This window comes from Salmo salar, unplaced genomic scaffold (assembly GCF_905237065.1).
Source record: "Salmo salar unplaced genomic scaffold, Ssal_v3.1, whole genome shotgun sequence".
Taxonomy (NCBI): Eukaryota; Metazoa; Chordata; class Actinopteri; order Salmoniformes; family Salmonidae; genus Salmo; species Salmo salar.
The window spans coordinates 1,230,380-1,244,650 of record NW_025548761.1 but is presented as its reverse complement, the minus strand read 5'-3'; positions in this window follow the sequence as shown (position 1 = coordinate 1,244,650).

Here is a 14,271-nt window from a genome sequence, read left to right as displayed (position 1 = left end):
CACGAAACGCGTCGGGCGCGTCACCCTTATTTACCCTTCGGATAGTGTCTTGAACGCACGAACAAAACAGAGGATATTTGAACATAACTATGGATTATTTTGAACCAAACCAACATTTGTTATTGAAGTAGAAGTCCTGGGAGTGTATTCTGACGAAGAACAGCAAAGGTAATAACATTTTTCGTATAGTAAATCTGACTTTGGTGAGGGCTAAACTTGGTGGGTGTCTAAATAGCTAGCCCTGTGATGCTGGGCTATCTACTCAAAATATTGCAAAATGTGCTTTCACCGAAAAGCTATTTTAAAATCGGACATAGCGAGTGCATAAAGGAATTCTGTATCTATAATTCTTAAAATAATTGTTATGTTTTTTGTGAACGTTTATCGTGAGTAATTTAGTAAATTCACCGGAAGTGTTCGGTGGGAATGCTAGTTCTGAACGTCACATGCTAATGTAAAAAGCTGGTTTTTGATATAAATATGAACTTGATTGAACAAAACATGCATGTATTGTATAACATAATGTCCTAGGATTGTCATCTGATGAAGATCATCAAAGGTTAGTGCTGCATTTAGCTGTGGTTTGGGTTTATGTGACATTATATGCTAGCTTGAAAAATGGGTGTCTGATTATTTCTGGCTGGGTACTCCGCTGACATAATCTAATGTTTTGCTTTCGTTGTAAAGCCTTTTTGAAATCGGACAGTGTGGTTAGATTAACGAGAGTCTTGTCTTTAAAATGGTGTAAAATAGTCATATGTTTGAGAAATTGAAGTAATAGCATTTCTAAGGTATTTGAATATCGCGCCACGGGATTACACTGGCTGTTGCGTAGCCCAGAGAGGTTTTTTAAGGGTAGGTAACAACACACCCGCCACGCTGATCCTCAACACAGGGGCCCCTCTGGGGTGCTGCTCAGTCTCCTCCTGTAGTCCCTGTTCACTCATGACTGCACGGCCAGGCACGACTCCAACACCATCATTAAGTTTGCCGATGCCACAATAGTGGTAGGCCTGATCACCAACAACGATGAGACAGCCTATAGGGAGGAGGTCAGAGACCTGGCCGTGTGGTGCAAGAAAAACAACCGCTCTCTCAACATGATCAAGACAAAGGAGATGATTGTGGACTACAGGAAAAGGAAGACAGCACGCCCCCATTCTCATCGACGGGGCTGTAGTGGAGCAGGTTGAGAGCTTCAAGTTCCTTGGTGTCCACATCACTAACAAACTATCATGGTCCAAGCACACCAAGATAATCGTGAAGAGGGCACGACAAAACCTATTCCTCCTCAAGAGACTGAAAAGATTTAGCATGGGTCCTCAGATCCTCAAAAGCTTCTACAGCTGCACCATCGAGAGCATCCTGACTGGTTGCATCTCTGCCTGGTATGGCAACTGCTCTGCCTCCGACCGCAAGGCACTACAGAGGGTAGTGCGTACAGCCCAGTACATCACTGGGGCCAAGCTTCCTGCCATCCAGGACCTCTTTACCAGGCGGTGTCAGAGGAAGCCCCCCCCCCCACTCTCTGTTATCATCTATGCATAGTCACTTTAATAACTCTACCTACATGTACATATTCACCGTCTCACCTCATACTGTATTGGAGCAGCAGCAGCTGACTGCCCGGTTCAACATCAGTTCACGTCTCACCTCATACTGTATTGGAGCAGCAGCAGCTGACTGCCCAGTTCAACATCAGTTCACCGTCTCACCTCATACTGTATTGGAGCAGCAGCAGCTGACTGCCCAGTTCAACATCAGTTCACCGTCTCACCTCATACTGTATTGGAGCAGCAGCAGCTGACTGCCCAGTTCAACATCAGTTCACCGTCTCACCTCATACTGTATTGGAGCAGCAGCAGCTGACTGCCCAGTTCAACATCAGTTCACCGTCTCACCTCATACTGTATTGGAGCTGACTTGATCGTTGATACTAATCATCATGTTTGAATCTGAGAGTAAATAGAGCCGACTACACTCTAAAAATGAAGGGTTCAACTGGAGTTGTTCTCAGATCCCCTAAGAACCGTAGGGTTCTTGGTCAATGAAAAACAGCCCCAAAAGGTTCTTCAAAGAACTTGTTAGAAGGTGGGTTCATCGAGGAACCTCCGTTGTTGCTGGACTTCTTCCGGGAACTTCGCAATTACAACTGAAAACGATGGTGACAAGTTTGGATGGGACAACAGTTAAAAAGGTTATGTTGGGTTGATGTTTGGCTCTGAATATGTCTCGAAATAATGTATTATAATAATATAACATACTAATAATGAATAACGAAGACAATGATAGTTTTCTGTGAATATCTTCCATAACGTTACTATAGTTAATTAACGTTAATATTAGAAAGCCGGGTTTGACCGTCGGCGTTGTATGAGCTACAGTACAGTACCGTTAGCTAGCTAGCTAACGTTATGTCCTAACTAGGCACAACTAGGTTTGGATTATTTCCTCAACTATATTCTTTCCCATATATTGTATATCGTTTCCATAAAGCCAACATGGCTTTACACTCATTAATGTAAGTTTCCAATCAAGAGCAGTTCTCACTTTTGTGATAATGAACTAGCTAACGTTAGCTTCGTTAACTAACTAACTAACTAACTAAGGACAGTGACCTGTCCAGACCAGATGTTACAACGAACTGAATCGTCAATGGAGGTCTTCCTCTTTATATAGCCTGCTACAGCATGCAATACTATTAACTCACAAGGGGGCATAACGTTACATGTACAATACTACACACTCAGAGCCTACTGCCTCGGCCCTGTTTACGCCTCCAAGGTGCCCCTCACACAGAAATACACACTCAGAGGATTTTCTAAAAACTGCACCATTTACCCAGGTCATCAGGAGCAGTCACCAAGTGAAGATTCACATCCCCATCGCCAAATGTGGTGGTTAATTTCTTTCATATCAAATGAGACAAACTTATCACACAAGTCAGAGTTATACTAAAACTCAATCTTTATTCACTTAATAATAAGGGAGCAGGTCAATACAACACACATATAAAGTGAATCAATTGAGTGCTCTACGATAATGATGGCTGGTCGATGAATCACCCCCAGATGATTCGTTGAGAGCCACAATACAAAAGTACAATGGTCTTTTATAGCCAAGATACACCCCTTTTAACCTACATGACCAACAACAGATGTATAGAACGGGTCACAAGGTTAAGATTTGTATGAAAGATACTTATAATTCTCAGCAGACAGTATCTGCTGTAAAAACAGTACTCTTTGTGTAGAGACCAGGGTCTGGCCCTGGGGTCATCTCTCCCTGGTACCATATAGAACAGAAACATTATCTCATGCTCTGGAATGCAGTCTCTTTAGGTTTTATCACCCAAAAGACATTGTAAATCTCCTGTCAGTGTTTTCTCCCAGAGGCCCATCCTCAGTAGAACACAGACACAATAGTTCTAAGAACCCTCTAATCTGTTGCATAAAACAACCATTTGATGCAATAAAAGTATTATAACATAATCTTGCAATTTTGCTCTCAGTGTCCACTGAAAGTTGACGAGTAACAACAACTGGGACCTAAAAGACACCCACCATGAGACCCACTAAATCTGCCCAAGAAGAGGCAAACAAAAGAAAAACCCACACCAAACTTAAAGACAGGAAGCAAACCAAAAAGGTGGAGCAACTAAAGGTGTTGACTCTCCACATGTATCAAGACAACTGGAGCACTGGGCCAGACACTCTTAAATAGAACCTGGACCAGCTCAGGTGAAACACCTTCCCACTAACGAGATGGACAAGCCAGCACAGGTGTAACACATACTGACTAACGAGGTGACACCAATCAGTGCGTCCTACGTGCTAACGAGCTAGACGTGCTAACGAGCTAGACGTGCTAACGAGCTAGACGTGCTAACAAGCTAGACGTGCTAAAGTCAAACCTCAAAACAAAATGGAAAAACCAAAGACTAACACCTTAAAAGTTTGCTCACCACCAACAGAAAACAACTTCAATTTCACATTATAATCAACTACAATGCTTCACCTTCACCAATATAAACATGGTGTCTACTGGATGTCAACAATTAAAAACAAGAAAAAAACCTTGTCTTCCTAAAACGCTTCTGGATTTTTTTATATTTTTTCCCCCTTCTAGAACTCTGGTCCCCTTGGAATGAAAAATACAGAAAAGAATAAGAGATAAAACTCATCGCCAAAAAACCAGTCAAAATAAATTGTAATCAATGGCAACGCACTGGCTAACGCAAAACTTTTTAACTGCCCACAATCAGCAACCAAGTTGTCCTCACCACGGACATGTCTGATTTCGAGCTTCTCTCTCTTCTCAGGGTTCACTAGATAGGCATGTTGTTGGATCGGGGCCCAGTCCCCAATGTCATGCTATAGTACATTTGGGTTGGCACATCTGAGAATGAACCCTGATATTCTAATAGCAGGGCAACAATGTCAATATAATTGTACCAAAAATTGTCAGTTGGTTGCATAAATAAATATTTGGTTGCATAGTCCTTTTTCAAAGTATTTTCAATTACATTTTTCTAGGTGGGATATCCCCAATGTCAAAACACAGTTTTAACATGTACAAATCAATAACCAATATGCAGAAACAGTTTGTGATAAATTGAAAACCTAAACATAACATGTGCTATATACACAAACATCTGCCACAATAATCATATTACTTTTTAAAAACAAGCACCTTATAAACTGCACAAGCACCAGAAACACTGTTGTTTTGACAAGTAGCAATAAATCACTGATATCGATTAGGGGGGAAATCAGGTTGTACGTGCTGTTGAAACTAACACAACTAAAAAACACATGGAAATGGGAGATATATTTTACCTCACTGGTTAGAGGACAACCTGCCGAAGACAGTCAGCTACATTTTGGAGTGAAACATTTAAATTTAGGGGTCCCTAAACAAAGGAACACAACACTTATTTGTCATAACTCATCGCTAAAATCATTTGTGTGACAGAAGGGAGATGAGGTTGCAAGTCCTGTTAAAACTAACAGCTCCAAAACCACACGGAATCTGGGAATAATGTGTACATCCCTGGTTAGAGGACAATTTGTAGAAAACAGCTATCTACATTTTGAAGTGTTGCATTGTGATTCCAGTGCGTCACCAACGTGGTGAGTGTAACACAACTCTTTTGTGTTAGTCACTTTTTGTTAAATCTCATAAATAGTAACTCTTCCATTTCAGAGCCTGGATTTTCCCCCTGAGGCTAATATCCATATCATGTTGAAATCAATAGAACAGGGGACAAACGTTTAGGGTTCTACATTGTGACATCATTAAAATACTCCTACTACAATGTTTAAACATTCTACATTGTGACATTAATTCATTGATATCATGAAACAACTCCTTAATGTATTTTCTAATATTTGATCAGAGATCTTTTATCAGATTATCTATGGTCACAGCTAAGAGGTTTCTCTCCTCTGTGTATTCTCTGGTGCACTCTCAGATCTGTAGATTGAACAAAACTCTTCCCACATTGACCACAGCTATAAGGTTTTTCTCCTGTGTGTATTCTCTGGTGTAGAGTCAGACTGCTAGATTTAGTAAAACTCTTTCCACATTGAGTACAGCTATAAGGTTTCTCTCCTGTGTGTGTTCTCTGGTGCACTGTCAGATGTGTAGATTTAACAAAACTCTTCCCACATTGATCACAGCTATAAGGTTTATCATCTGTGTGTATTCTCTGGTGTTTAGTCAGACTGCTAGATGTAGTAAAACTCTTCCCACATTGATCACAGCTAAAAGGTTTCTCTCCTGTGTGTGTTCTCTGGTGCGTCTTCAAATTCTGTGAAGTTGAGAATCTTTTCCCACAATCTGAACAGTGGAATGGTTTCTCTCCTGTGTGTACTCGCTGGTGTCGAGTCAGACTGCCAGATGCAGCAAAACTCTTTCCACATTGACAACAGCTATAAGATTTCTCTCCTGTATGTGTTCTCTGGTGTCGAGTCAGGCTGCCAGATGCAGCAAAACTCTTTCCACATTGACAACAGCTATAAGATTTCTCTCCTGTGTGTATTCTCTGGTGTAGAGTCAGATGGCTAGATTGAACAAAACTCTTCCCACATTGACCACAGCTATAAGGTTTTTCTCCTGTGTGTGTTCTCTGGTGTCGAGTCAGATGTGCATATTTAACATAACTCTTCCCACATTGACCACAGCTATAAGATTTTTCTCCTGTGTGTATTCTCTGGTGTTTAGTCAGACTGCTAGATTTAGTAAAACTCTTTCCACATTGATCACAGCTATACGGTTTCTCTCCTGTGTGTATTCTCTGGTGTTTAGTCAGACTGCTAGATTTAGTAAAACTCTTCCCACATTGACCACAGCTATAAGGTTTCTCTCGTGTGTGTGTTCTCTGGTGTTGAGTCAGATGGCTAGATTGAACAAAACTCTTCCCACATTGACCACAGCTATAAGGTTTTTCTCCCGTGTGTCTTCTCTGGTGTAGAGTCAGACTGCTAGAGTTAGTAAAACTCTTCCCACATTGACCACAGCAATAAGTTTTCTCTCCTGTGTGTGTTCTCTGGTGTAATGTGAGCTGGCTAGATGTAACAAAACTCTTCCCACATTGAGTACAGCTATAAGGTTTCTCTCGTGTGTGTGTTCTCTGGTGTTGAGTCAGATGGCTAGATTGACAAAAACTCTTCCCACATTGATCACAGCCATAAGGTTTCTCTCCTGTGTGTGTTCTCTGGTGTTGAGTCAGACTGCTAGAGTCAGTAAAACTCTTCCCACATTGATCACAGCCATAAGATTTCTCTCCTGTGTGAATTCTTTGATGTATTTTAAGGCCTAGTGAAGAGTTTAATCTTTTCCCACAGTCAGAGCAGCAGTGAGATTTCTCTCCTGTGTGAACTCGCTGGTGTTTCTTGAGGAGTTCTGATCTGGAGAGACTCTTCTCTGCCTCATCAGCATCATGATGTTGCTGAGGCTCCCCAGAGGATCCACAATAGTCCCGTCTCTCTCCTGTGAGAACAAAGTCAGACAGATGGTTAAAGGCCCACGACAGCAGAAATCCACTGTTTATTTGAGGTAAAAGGTGATGCCCAGAGCATACCCATGAACTTGTACAACAATTGACTTCTGTTAAATGATTTGACCATTAAGACAGTTAACTTAGCAACAATCACATTTTGTCTTGTTTTCACATTAGTAGTAACTAGAAATAAGTTATTAAAGTTGTTGAAATCCTAAGCAGTGCGCCAGATGACTTTTGGTTTCCAATATAGGCCCTGTGTTTGCTAAAATTGCAGCACGAGGGCAATGCGCACACAATTTGATTGCAGAAACACCTCCCTGCTAATGAGGAAACAGCTAGTTATGGATGTAGTATATCTGGTAATGAGGAAACCACTAGTTATGGATGTAGTATATCTGCTAATGAGGAAACCACTAGTTATGGATGTAGTATATCTGGTAATGAGGAAACCACTAGTTATGGATGTAGTATATCTGGTAATGAGGAAACCACTAGTTATGGATGTAGTATATCTGGTAATGAGGAAACCACTAGTTATGGATGTAGTATATCTGGTAATGAGGAAACCACTAGTTATGGATGTAGTATATCTGGTAATGAGGAAACCACTAGTATATCTGGTAATGAGGAAACCACTAGTTATGGATGTAGTATATCTGGTAATGAGGAAACCACTAGTTATGGATGTAGTATATCTGGTAATGAGGAAACCACTAGTTATGGATGTAGTATATCTGGTAATGAGGAAACCACTAGTTATGGATGTAGTATATCTGGTAATGAGGAAACCACTAGTTATGGATGTAGTATATCTGCTAATGAGGAAACCACTAGTTATGGATGTAGTATATCTGGTAATGAGGAATCCACTAGTTATGGATGTAGTATATCTGGTAATGAGGAAACCACTAGTTATGGATGTAGTATATCTGCTAATGAGGAAACCACTAGTTATGGATGTAGTATATCTGGTAATGAGGAAACCACTAGTTATGGATGTAGTATATCTGGTAATGAGGAAACCACTAGTTATGGATGTAGTATATCTGGTAATGAGGAAACCACTAGTTATGGATGTAGTATATCTGCTAATGAGGAAACCACTAGTTATGGATGTAGTATATCTGGTAATGAGGAATCCACTAGTTATGGATGTAGTATATCTGGTAATGAGGAAACCACTAGTTATGGATGTAGTATATCTGCTAATGAGGAAACCACTAGTTATGGATGTAGTATATCTGGTAATGAGGAAACCACTAGTTATGGATGTAGTATATCTGGTAATGAGGAAACCACTAGTTATGGATGTAGTATATCTGCTAATGAGGAAACCACTAGTTATGGATGTAGTATATCTGCTAATGAGGAAACCACTAGTTATGGATGTAGTATATCTGGTAATGAGGAAACCACTCGTTATGGATGTAGTATATCTGGTAATGAGGAAACCACTAGTTATGGATGTAGTATATCTGGTAATGAGGAAACCACTAGTTATGGATGTAGTATATCTGGTAATGAGGAAACCACTAGTTATGGATGTAGTATATCTGGTAATGAGGAAACCACTAGTTATGGATGTAGTATATCTGCTAATGAGGAAACCACTAGTTATGGATGTAGTATATCTGGTAATGAGGAAACCACTAGTTATGGATGTAGTATATCTGGTAATGTGGAAACCACTAGTTATGGATGTAGTATATCTGCTAATGAGGAAACCACTAGTTATAGATGTAGTATATCTGGTAATGAGGAAACCACTAGTTATGGATGTAGTATATCTGGTAATGAGGAAACCACTAGTTATGGATGTAGTATATCTGGTAATGAGGAAACCACTAGTTATGGATGTAGTATATCTGGTAATGAGGAAACCACTAGTTATGGATGTAGTATATCTGGTAATGAGGAAACCACTAGTTATGGATGTAGTATATCTGCTAATGAGGAAACCACTAGTTATGGATGTAGTATATCTGGTAATGAGGAAACCACTAGTTATGGATGTAGTATATCTGGTAATGAGGAAACCACTAGTTATGGATGTAGTATATATGCCTGGAGCAAAAAATAGTGAGCAAAGATTTTAGTTTTCACAATGTATTCTGAATAATACAGCACAAGATCAGGAGTGCTACTCAAGGAAACTCACATTAAGCTCTGTGTCTATTCACTAATTCACCACCGTGGGGGAAAACTCAGGGGAGTTCTCATAGGCTGACAGCAAATATAGCCTCCATTTACAGGTTGCTTATGAGTGCATTTCACATTAAATATGGATTATAATTGTAAGACTCGCTTGAATCACCTGCTTAATATGTTTGTGTTATTGTCGCATATCAACTGCTTTATACTTAAAAAACACTTCAACCAGTAAAATGCTCTTTGGCTTTGCCATCAGCCTGACAATGAGGGTTTGTACACTAAGTGTTTAACAAATTGGCCCATAACTTCACCTAACAATAACATAGACCAACTGTAAGACCCATAACTTCACCTAACAATAACATAGACCTAGGACTATAAATCATTTAATATTTCAGGTGAAACATGGAAACTAAAATGTTTTTGTCGTGACATTTCATAACCTGATCACCAGATAATTTTGTGAATAATCCCACTAGGCTACTCTGTAATGTGTTGTCATTCTAAATGTCCTGAACAATAGCCTATCCATCAAGGAACAGTTCTCTACACATTATGAGCTAAGTATCTCTGTGTCCAAACAGACTAACAAGACCCTACTGTAAATCAAGCAGACAATAACACTTTATAAACATACATTTGTTTGGGATGTTGGATCCAACGTGGAGCACGGCATAACTGTCTTTACCAGAGTAATGAATGAAGAAGCACTTTGGTTGTTGTTGCATGTCATGATGTTTGTCATGTGACTGTCATTCAGAAAATGATTTCCTGGATCAGCTGATGATAGTTGAACATGTGACTGTAACTAAACAGCTACAGTATTAAGTATTATGTGTAATTATTGAAGAACGACGTTAATGACAGTATCTATTTGGGTGTTGTCAATAAAGTTAAGGTGACTCTCGGTTAGAACCATTGGATTTAGCAAACTCTGAAATTATTTAGGATTTCTGTGCCCATAAAAACTGTTTTGCCAGCGTAACATAAGGAGACACTAAATGTTACGTAGGTAGAGTGCATTTCAGAGATCTGAATACAGAAAACCGTCCTAACAGGACAATAACCTAAACCACAAGGCCAAATCTACACTGGAGGAGCTTACCAAGATGACATTGAATGTTCCTGAGTGGCCTAGTTACAGTTTGGACTTAAATCATCTTGAAAGTCAATGGCAAGACTTGAAAACGGCTTTCTAGCAATGATCAACAAACAACTTGACAGAACAGGAAGGATTTTAAAAAGAATAATGAATATTCACATGAAGATCAGTCTCCTATTGGATGACATCATGACTTCCCATCAAGCCAACTCCTTGGAGGCCTTACTATGACATCACTCACTCCTTCTAGTTTGCAGTTGTTAAAAAAACACTATTTTGCTCAAAACATTTATTTGTTTCCCATTAGTGTGTTTATACTTTACTGTATTTATATCACTTTTCAACAGGAAAAGTTAAAAAATCCCTGGAGGACGTCATGAACAATTCATACAGTACAAAAACATATTTGAGTGTAGAATGCCCTTTTAAAAATCACACATTAGTTCAACAACTGCAGAGTTTGTGTCCCTGTTTTATAAGATAGTACTCACTGTATTTACTGGTGTTAACCAGAACAATGTCCCTGTTTTATTAGATAGTACTCACTGTATTTACTGGTGTTAATCAGATCAATGTCCCTGTTTTATTAGATAGTACTCACTGTATTTACTGGTGTTAATCAGATCAATGTCCCTGTTTTATTAGATAGTACTCACTGTATTTACTGGTGTTAATCAGATCAATGTCCCTGTTTTATTAGATAGTACTCACTGTATTTACTGGTGTTAATCAGATCAATGTCCCTGTTTTATTAGATAGTACTCACTGTATTTACTGGTGTGAATCAGATCAATGTCCCTGTTTTATTAGATAGTACTCACTGTATTTACTGGTGTTAATCAGATCAATGTCCCTGTTTTATTAGATAGTACTCACTGTATTTACTGGTGTTAATCAGATCAATGTCCCTGTTTTATAAGATAGTACTCACTGTATTTACTGGTGTTAACCAGATCAATGTCCCTGTTTTATTAGATAGTACTCACTGTATTTACTGGTGTTAATCAGATCAATGTCCCTGTTTTATTAGATAGTACTCACTGTATTTACTGGTGTTAATCAGATCAATGTCCCTGTTTTATTAGATAGTACTCACTGTATTTACTGGTGTTAATCAGATCAATGTCCCTGTTTTATTAGATAGTACTCACTGTATTTACTGGTGTTAATCAGATCAATGTCCCTGTTTTATTAGATAGTACTCACTGTATTTACTGGTGTTAATCAGATCAATGTCCCTGTTTTATTAGATAGTACTCACTGTATTTACTGGTGTTAATCAGATCAATGTCCCTGTTTTATTAGATAGTACTCACTGTATTTACTGGTGTTAATGAGATCAATGTCCCTGTTTTATTAGATAGTACTCACTGTATTTACTGGTGTTAATCAGATCAATGTCCCTGTTTTATTAGATAGTACTCACTGTATTTACTGGTGTTAATCAGATCAATGTCCCTGTTTTATTAGATAGTACTCACTGTATTTACTGGTGTTAATCAGATCAATGTCCCTGTTTTATTAGATAGTACTCACTGTATTTACTGGTGTTAATCAGATCAATGTCCCTGTTTTATTAGATAGTACTCACTGTATTTACTGGTGTTAATCAGATCAATGTCCCTGTTTTATTAGATAGTACTCACTGTATTTACTGGTGTTAATCAGATCAATGTCCCTGTTTTATTAGATAGTACTCACTGTATTTACTGGTGTTAATGAGATCAATGTCCCTGTTTTATTAGATAGTACTCACTGTATTTACTGGTGTTAATCAGATCAATGTCCCTGTTTTATTAGATAGTACTCACTGTATTTACTGGTGTTAATCAGATCAATGTCCCTGTTTTATTAGATAGTACTCACTGTATTTACTGGTGTTAATCAGATCAATGTCCCTGTTTTATTAGATAGTACTCACTGTATTTACTGGTGTTAATCAGCTCTCCAGTCTTCTCTTCTTCGTCCTCCTCTAATGTGACAGTAATCTCCCCCTCTTCATCCTTCAATCCAAAAACGTCTTCATCTTCTTTCACGTCATCCTCCACTCCAAAAACTGCATCTTCCTCCTCTTCTTTCACAGTAATATCCTCCTCTTCTTTCACTGAAACGTCTTTCTCTTCTTCTTCTTTCACGGTAACAGCCTCACCCTCTACTTGTTTTTGTATTGTAACAGCCTCCTCTTCCTCCTCCTCCTCCTCTTTCACCAGAGCTTCTTTCTCCGTCCAGCAGACCTCCGCTTCTTTAACAGGAGGAGAGTAGCTTAGTGAACTCATGGTCGGAGATGTTAGCTAGAGATAATAGCTAGTTAGCATTAGCGACTAGACTAGTGCTAACTTAACCAGCCAGCTAGTTGACTTACAACGTAAATATTAAATTAAATGGTGTAGCTAGTTGTTTCCAAATAAGTATGTTTAAATCACAGTGGCAATTAAACCACGAAATTGTCCAAACAGCTTGAATGTTCAGACTTTGTCGCCTAGCGAGCTACCGAGGTGGCTGCAGTTGTTGAAGAAGAGTTCCGTCCACTAGATTATACGTCACACTAGAAACATCGCCTGAAAGACACATATCGCCATCTGCTGTCTGGAGGGAGGAAACGCAGTTGAGGAGGGAAAACTATTTTTATTCTTCTTCATTGAATTATAATATTATAAAGCAGTTTAGGGAAACGTTTTTCCTCTCCATTAAATATGAATATTATATCAACACGTACAAAGAGCAACAAGTGTTGTTTGATTAGTTCAGTTTTTTATGAGAATTTAAAACAAACTCTACATCTACTCCACATCTGTATTTCTGACTCAGTCAAAAACAAGATATCAAAATAAGCACCTAGTTATTAATACCCTTGATAAAGATGAGCAAAAATGTATAAAATAAATCAACTTTAACCACTACCAGGATATTTTAGCCCAAAACCTGGTTACCTCTCTGCTAGGAGGCTGAAACTTGGCCATAAGTGGGTCTTCCAGCAAAACAAAGAAACTGTAAATTGGGCACAAAATCAAAAATGTTCTATGGCCAACTCAGTCTTCGGACTTGAACTCCATTGAAAACCTGTGGTTTGAATTGAACAGGGCAGTCCATAAGACAGACTAAATAAATCAAGGACCTGGAGAGATTCTGTATGGAGGAATGGTCTAAGATACCACCCAATGTGTTCTCCAATGTCATTAAACATTTCAGTGTCATTATCCTCCCAAGCGGAGGGTGCTGGAGTATTGAAAACATGGGTAGCAATAATTCAGACCCCTGCCTTTTGAGAATTACATGTTAAACTAAATCTCTTTCTCTGAGCAATTGTATTAGTATAAAATAATATAATTTCCCTTTTTTTTGGTGTAACAATACATCATGTAGATGTATATAATGAACAGACTAGGTCTATACTGCTCCTACATGGTGTAACAATACATCATGTAGATGTATATAATGAACAGACTAGGTCTATACTGCTCCTACATGGTGTAACAATACATCATGTAGATGTACAGTGGGGGGAAAAAGTATTTGATCCCCTGCTGATTTTGTACATTTGCCCACTTACAAAGAAATAATCAGTCTATAATTTTAATAGTAGGTTTATTTGAGCAGTGAGAGACAGAATAACAACAAAAAAATCCAGAAAAATGCATGTCAAAAATGTTATAAATTGATTTGCATTTTAGTGAGGGAAATAAGTATTTGACCCCCTCTCAATCAGAAAGATTTCTGGCTCCCAGGTGTCTTTTATACAGGTAACGAGCTGAGATTAGGAGCACACTCTTAAAGGGAGTGCTCCTAACTGTAGAGGGATAATTCCAGTACACCGGTTATTGACTGCAGACTTAAAATGCTGAAAACAGGTCCCTAGTGGAATGACAACAACATGGCTGCTTGTTAAAGAAGAGATGGAGAGAGAGACAGAGATAACCATATACATTGCACATGGACCGTAAGAAATCCTGAATGTATTGAAATGCCTGGGCTCGCAGGGGATGTGTTAATTCATAACCCATCATTTATACCT